The 6,281-nt window shown below is 41.1% G+C and overlaps 1 pseudogene; it reads right to left on the minus strand.

The window, feature by feature from the left end:
- Positions 1-4,455: 4,455 nt before the first annotated feature.
- On the minus strand, positions 4,456-5,514 carry LOC147436149 (uncharacterized; annotated as a pseudogene).
- Between the last annotated feature and the right edge of the window lie 767 nt (positions 5,515-6,281).

Consider the following 6,281-nt stretch of genomic DNA (forward strand, 5'->3'; position numbering starts at 1 on the left):
TGTTGTCAATAGCTTAATTCCTCTCTCTTTTGAAAGTATTGTTCATGCTATCTAACTAGGTGTTATGCTTTTTGTTGCTCTCTCCACCCAAGCACTCTTGTAATTCTCATTAGGAATCTATTCTAATGAAATTCCCACTATGTTCATGCTAATTTCTGCTACACACGAGTTTTTAGGCCATTAAATGTTACATTGGTATCAGAGCACAAGGTTTCTCTTTTCTTGCTCAAGAAGGGAGGTCCTCAAGCTAGCTATAAATGGTTGGTATTATTAATTGCCTGTGAGTAAGTAGAATAGGGATTTTTCAGCCTTGCAGTGCGCCTGCCTTTGTGCAGTTAACGGGGCATCACCGTCGAGAGCTATGGTCTTAATAGTGGAGTCCTACGGGGCTTGCCTACGGCTTAACCATTATTGAGCTATTAGAAGCTTGATAGGAGCCGGTGCTGTTTTGGTGTTGAACGACCCTCTCTTCTATTCCTTCCAATTAATGGTATTCGAGCCACGGGTATAGTAGCTTGAGTGCTTTTTCTAAAGGGGTAAAGAGGAGTAGCAACTAGGGCTTGAAGTAATTGCCTTCTTGTACCCGAAATAGTCATCGAAGTAGGCAGATTCTTTTGGAAACACATCCGATGTGTCCTATCCAACTGAGCTATGTATGTTTGCACAATTTGCAAGGCACCGAGGTCTGTTGTAGGAATTGTATAAAACTCTTACATGACGAGGATTATAGATTAGTGACTTTCCAAATAAGTCAAAGAAAAACTTTAAAGGTACCGGGTTAAATGAATGTTGATCGTTGTTTTTGCATTGATGGCCCTATACATTAAATATAACAATGTCAAAGCATCCCGTAGCCATTACTAAAGGAAGCATGTTTCTGGCCTTCTATGTTTCCTTTGTGGCTTAGGGTAAGTTCATAAGCATTTATGTACAATATCTGATTAGTGACAACAATCTTGTAAAGGAATTGGCCTATTTAATTTGAGAGTAGCGGAAATTAATGAGAGTACTTTTGAGAAATGACTTTGTGAGCATACAGGGTGAACATAATTGAAGATAGCAACATAATCATAGAAATTATTTAACTTGGCATAAACAATACTTTTGCAAGAGAGAGAATCTAGAGAACATGAAAACAGTTGAGGACCGGATTTATGTGGAGCCGGTCCCCCCTCCAATAGGCATTTGTATTATGATTTCTCCCATTAAGAGAGACTTGTTACAATACAATGTTTGTGTTCCTTGTGACCTAGTTGATGCAATGAATATGGAAAGCTTCATGCATCACAAACATAACACAAAATTGAAGAAATCTTTAACTATCCCAAGCCTCAGTCCCAAGACCTCAGACACCTTCGAAGGTGGAGAGAGCTAGCAGGGAATGAGGGTAGGGAAGAGGAAGAAGAAACATTTCGTAGTAGAAAGAATTAGTTCCTCACTTATCATAACTCTTGTTTCTAGCATACATAATAGCATAGTAATGAAGAAGAAGGAGATGGCAAGCTTAAGCATTGAAGCATGGCTCTTGGTTGGATTTTCACTCCATATCCAAGAGTGTTGGTGTAGGCTCTCAACCTCTACTCGCTTGGAGAAGGAGAGGGAGCTCTTGCACTTTGCATAGCACACAATGAGAGTGTTTGTGAGTGTGTGTGGGTGAGTATACCCCCTAAGCAACCCCCTAGATTTCTTGGGTCGACCCCCCCTTGTAGCTCACATGCGAAGCAAAACTGAGTCTATGCTCCTTTTATTCATCAAAAATTGAGTTTTATGATTTCATCACAATATTATGGGTGTCTCGGGGCTAATTATCTAAATATTCTTTTGACTTTCATGACAGGGTATTCTCTCAAACCTCCCACATGACAGCATGGTATATAGTTATCTTCTAGATTTTCTTTTCCTATGACAGCTACGAGAGTTTCAAACTTCTTATCAACTTTGGTAATTCTTAACATTTGGGAGCGCATCACCAAGTAGTAGAATATGTCTTCTAAGGCTCTTAGTCGAAGTAGCTTAAGGTTGGCAAATCAATCTCTTGGACCGTTGTCAATGTAGATGAAGAATTGACAGAAGGGTTCTTGGTGATGGGTAAGGTAACTACTATCAAAGCTCTTCCAGCAAGTTGTGCTTCCTGGCATGCCAAGACTTTGGTCCCAATTTCTAAGTAAAAGAGTCCTTGTTCATCCCTAGACAACCGTGTTGCCATACTGCTGAACACGATGGCCAAAACCTCATTCCCCTGGCTAAAGCATTCAACACCACTCTGGGAGCCATTTGTTACTACAAAACAAACATTCAAAGAAATTACAATGCCATTGTTGAACACTTCAACCACTTCACCATAATTCAAACCAAACACTTCTACTCAAGAAGACAAGTCAAACAAGTACCACCAACCAATGTCACTTATAGATGCATCATGAATACAATATCCTTTATCAAACAGCATGCATGAATGCGTGTAGATGCATAACTAACCCAACTAGTATCAGGCTTTACGCTATCCCCATAACCTTGAGCATACTCTCTGATACCAGGTGAGAGATACCCCTCCCCAGGGGTCTATGCAAAAATTACACAATTTACACCTTTATACAATTTTCAATATATATCAGAGTTGCGAAAGCGTTTTCATAGGGGAGGAGTTCTCAGTCCCCACCAATCATGGAGTTTAGGACATGAGCCGAACTGCATCCGGAGGTATCTAGTGACTAGTGCTACCCCTGAATGGGTGTTATGAACGAAAGCGTACTCAAGAAAAATATAACATTGTGGAGGGTGAATACATGTGTACACCGCGTTGTGGGAAGAGAGATAGAGAGAGAGAATATAGTGGAGCGTGAAACAGAGTGCACAGAGACGTAGAGAATGACAACAGAGAATCTTTAAATACACTGTCCAAATGAAACATGCAACCATGTATTGATGCAATGACAAAATTTGGGTATACCATAACATCAAAAAGTTTATGGTAAAATAACTAGCAGAGCACCGGACCCTGTGTAGGGATCGATCGGTCCACCAATCCACATCCGCTCTACTATGGACAAAGAGAATTTCACTTTGCTGGCATCCAGCCAGAACACCTCAAACCTACCTGAGTCAGACATAGGTTGAGGCTGCTTCTCCTCCCTCCATGAACACGAGCTTCGAAAGGATCCCAAGCACAAGTAGGTGGTAGGGTATCAACACCAACCATACCAGTTTAGGTGCCACGCCTCTTCGATGTACAACACCGAGTGTTTAGGCCAAGCCAAGGCAAATTCCTCAATGCGTTAGCTGTGTAGGTCATTCAACCCCCGGCACTAACCGTGTAGATGAGCCTAACAAAAAAGAAGAAGACCTAGGAAACACCCCCGATCTAGCAAAGCCCCAGGTCAACGACCCCTTAGTCTAAGGCTAAGAAATGTAGGTGATCCTAGTCTTTTAGCAACGTTCCCATGAAAAACATAACACGGGAGTCCAATCACAATAACACTTTCCATATGCACAAACAATCCTTTTACAAACAGTTAGAATCTCTACTCTTACACGTTGTTGGGAAAACAAGAGCAAGGGGCACCTCTATAGCAATGTCTCCCAATAGCACTCAAGACACAAGATCGGCATCACAAATGGTATCAAAAGAACCTCAACAAAACCACTACTCAAAGACAAGTGATCTCTTGGGAATTTACCAGCACATACCCACCCAAAATATCACCAAGAAAATTAGGAAGCACTTACCCTGGCATGGATTTACAACACACGTCGACCAATGCACTTGAGAGAAACAGATTCCACCTTCACCAAATAACTCTTCAAAAACACAATTTTGAAGTGTACACACATCTCCAAACAAGAGAGCTTCGACAACCTACCATAGACCAAACTCCCTGCAAGATGCCATATCCTGTGCACTGTGGGAAATAGATTGAATCTCCCAAACCTTAACTCCAAAAGGGATGCTTTCAAGCCTAAAAAATTTTCTAAAACAAAATCTCTGAAGACCACAAATTTAAATTCTAGGTACCTCTATGTGCAAAATTGGTGCGAACAGCAAGCTCCCATGGCCCGACTACGCGTAGGAAGGCTAGTTGAGGGCAAAAAACTGCATCCAAAGGCATCAAGAAGCCAGAACGAGCTCAAACCTGCAAAATTTTGAACTTTTGCTGAACTTTTTTAAGTTTGTACATTATTTTAAGTTATATACAAGTCTCCCTTCAAAAAACTCACTCACGGGCACTTACAGTAGCCCGACAATTGTCACTAGACTAGCAACTTGCAGTGCATGTACATGTGCTTGCTAAAGCAAGCTAAAACGAAAGCCCACACACCCTTTTGAGATCAGGCATCACGTCCATATGTACAAATTTACCAACATAGTTTGCCACACCCCTAGTCTGCTAGAGCATTCATGCTCAGCAGTAGACTATGCAAAATCTTTTCTACAAAGATACATCATGCACAAAGACATCAGCACCATATACCCTTACCACAATAAAATGGAAAAGTATTATCCCTTGCATCCATCATGCACACATAATGGCATCCTTCAAAGTCATCAGAACAATCATCAATCACTAGTGAGCTCCAACCATCAACGTACATGTCATACAAACCAAAATACCATGGATCAACATTCTCATCATCGTGACATGTATCACTCACATCAAGCCAAGACAAAACATCCATTATATCCATGTCATCATGGCTATCCCAGCTTTCCAAGCTACAATCCTCTTCAACATCCACACATGCATGTGAGGTTGTCATAAGCTACTTCACCCTTGACAATGCATGACACACCCTGACTTGCATCTTCTCATCTATCTCAGCTTGCGGATCATCAAAGCCCCAGTCAAGACTACCATCATCATACTCATAGGTCTCATAAGCATCACTTTCACTACATGCCATCTCTTGAGCATAACTAGTAAGCAAACATGAATCCCAACCAATGTCACCAACACCAATCTCAACATCCCAAATGGGTCCACATGCCCACAAGTCATCAGGATACCATGTCAACTCATAAGATGGAGGAGCAAAAACATCACCCATAATGTCAACATGCGTGTCATTTGTATCACAAGTAAGAACATCCATAGGCACATAATGCAAACACATAGAGCTAGATAAGGCCTTAACTTTATGAGCATCCATACATGGAACTAAGTTAGCCATATCACTTCCCTCTTTGTCATACATGCACTCCAAGGTCTTTTCTTTCACAATATTGCTTGCACATAACTCCTCATCAACATCTACATCATCAAGAGAGAGAACCTCATCTTCTACATCTTCCTCAACCTCATCATCATTGTTACAATCATTACTATTGACAGAGGAGCTCTTGTGTGAAATGCATGAAGAAGAAGAAGACTGACTGACATATTCCAACCATCTTTTTTGATTCAAGAAATCAACAATTCTCTTCACACTTAACAAGTCAGTACAAGCAACCTCAATGCCCAAACATCTTGGAAGAGTACCAATGAAAAAGAACTTCTCTTCCTTTTCATTCAGAATCATATCCTCAAGAACCTCTAGCTCTTGCTTTAGAGAGCAAAACCTCAAGTAGTGCATGTCTAACTCTGTTATGCTGCTTAGCTTCAACTTATTGATCATATCATTCATCCTCAATAACGCATCACTAAAATTGACCATGGCTGCACTTTTATGTATGAATCACCAACAATGAAGGTAACTTGAAGCAACTCCTCGGTGGCGGGTACCAAAACACTATTGGGAAAACAAGAGCAAGGGGCACCTCTATAGCAATGTCTCCCAATAGCACTCAAGACACAAGATCATCACCACAAATGGTATCAAAAGAACCTCAACAAAACCACAACTCAAAGGCAAGTGATCTCTTGGGAATTTACCAACACACTCCCATCCAAAAGATCACCATGAAAATTAGGAAGCACTTACCCTGGCATGGATTTACAACACACGTCGACCAATGCATTTGAGAGAAAGAGGTTCCACCTTCAGCAAATAACTCTTCAAAAACAAAATTTCTAAGTGTACACACATCTCCAAACAAGAGAGCTTCCACAACCTACCATACAGCAAACTGCCTGCAAGATGCCATATCCTGTGCGCTGTGGGAAATAGATTGTATCTCCCAAACCACAACTCCAAAAGGGACGCTTTCAAGCCTAAAAAATTCTCTGCATTTTCTAAAACAAAATCTCTGAAGACCACAAGTTTAAATTCTAGGTACCTCTATGTGCAAAATTGGCGTGAACAGCAAGCTGCCATGGCCCCGACTACGCGTAGGAAGGCTAGTCGAG

This window comes from Adiantum capillus-veneris, chromosome 18 (assembly GCF_014529385.1).
Source record: "Adiantum capillus-veneris isolate H3 chromosome 18, ASM1452938v2, whole genome shotgun sequence".
In the NCBI taxonomy this organism is placed as follows: domain Eukaryota; kingdom Viridiplantae; phylum Streptophyta; class Polypodiopsida; order Polypodiales; family Pteridaceae; genus Adiantum; species Adiantum capillus-veneris.